We start from the raw sequence: 1,794 nt of genomic DNA, 5'->3' as shown, positions 1-1,794 counted from the left end.
GTGTGTATGAGAATGTATCTGTGTGTATGAGAATGTATATGTGTGTATGTGAATGTATCTGTGTGTATGAGTGTGAATGTATCTCTTTGTATGAGAATGTATCTGTGTGTATGTATCTGTGCGTATGTGAATGTATCTGTGTGTATGTGTGTGTCTCTATGTATGTATTTATGTAGTGTATGTATGTGAATATATATGTGAGTATGTGTGTGCGTTTGCGTCTGTGTGTATGAGTCTGTGAGTATGTGTCTGTGTGTACGTGAATGTATCTGTGTGTATGGGAATGTATCTGTGTGTATGGGAATGCATCTGTGTGTATGAGAATGTATCTGTGTGTATGTGAATGTATCTGTGCGTATGTGAATGTATCTGTGTGTATGTGAATGTATCTGTGGGTATGTGAATGTATCTGTGTGTATGAGAATGTATCTGTGTGTATGCGAATGTATCTGTGTGTATGTGAATGTATCTGTGCGTATGTGAATGTATCTGTGTGTATGTGAATGTATCTGTGGGTATGTGAATGTATCTGTGTGTATGAGAATGTATCTGTGTGTATGCGAATGTATCTGTGTGTATGTGAATGTATCTGTGCGTATGTGAATGTATCTGTGTGTATGTGAATGTATCTGTGTGTATGTGAATGTATTTGTGTGTATGTGTGTGTCTCTATGTATGTATTTATATAGTGTATGTATGTGAATATATCTGTGAGTATGTGCGTGCGTTTGCGTCTGTGTGTATGAGTCTGTGAGTATGAGTGTATGTGTATGTGTGCGAGAGCGCGCACAGAGTGTGTTCCTACCCCAAGCACCAATATACCGCAACCTGACAACGACAGACACAATACCTCCACACAGAATGTCAGAGAGGTCAAAGGAGTGTGGAGGTAATGTGATACCTTCAGACTTCCTCTGCTCCACACGGCAAGACAGAGCGCTAAGAGGCGAGGGGGGTATAAAGGAAGGCATCAAAGAGGTAGAGAACTAGCTGATCTGTTTTTGGAGCGGAAGAGTGAGATTATCCTTGATGAAATAAACTGTTTTTAGTTGTTGTTTTTTACTAGTCACTGGAAGTAAACATAAGTCTGGAATCAAAATTATGTCAGTCTCGACTTTCTCGTGAGATGTATATGCTATGAATGACAGAATCTAGAAGTTAATAACAAGAAAAGGGTTGAAAAAAAGCACCTCTTGTAGATTTTTGAATAAAGGGAAAACAATATAGGCCTATGGCAATAGAAAACCATCAGACAAATATTTTTACAAAAGAAGAAAATTACCCAATCCGAAGCTCTAGATCTAAGTCTAGCTATAAATACACAAAAAGGGGATCTTCTTCTCACTTCCATGGTCTTATCATTTTGCCCTCTTAACACGACAGCCCTGGTTTTTGTTGGGGTGTTTCGTGTGGTTTTCGTTATGGTTTTTTTTCTGGGTTTTTTTTTGGGGGGGTCGGTTTTTTGGGAAGGGGGGGGGATGGGGGTGGCGTACATATAACACGTTGCAGGGCCCTACAGTAACAGTTGTGGGTCAGGCCTAATCTAGCGGTGAGCTGGGAACAAGATGAAAGGTGGAAGACAAATTGGTCAAACAACAGCACTTGTTGTTTAGAGTAGGTTTAGGTGAGAACAGCAGGGTTTTGTAACGCTTGGAAGTATACTGTACATATCTTGAGTGACATAATTAATAGGGCAGAAAGAGTAAGTAGGTCAATTAGACTACCAATGCCAGATAGGGTAGATATGTGGGAAAACACTGAGGAAGAGAGGGAGAAAGAGAGAAGAAGAGGAGA

The sequence above is a fragment of the Aplysia californica genome, unplaced genomic scaffold (assembly GCF_000002075.1).
Source record: "Aplysia californica isolate F4 #8 unplaced genomic scaffold, AplCal3.0 scaffold01381, whole genome shotgun sequence".
In the NCBI taxonomy this organism is placed as follows: Eukaryota; Metazoa; Mollusca; class Gastropoda; order Aplysiida; family Aplysiidae; genus Aplysia; species Aplysia californica.
The sequence above is the reverse complement of the archived record's forward strand: the minus strand, read 5'-3'. Positions refer to the sequence as shown.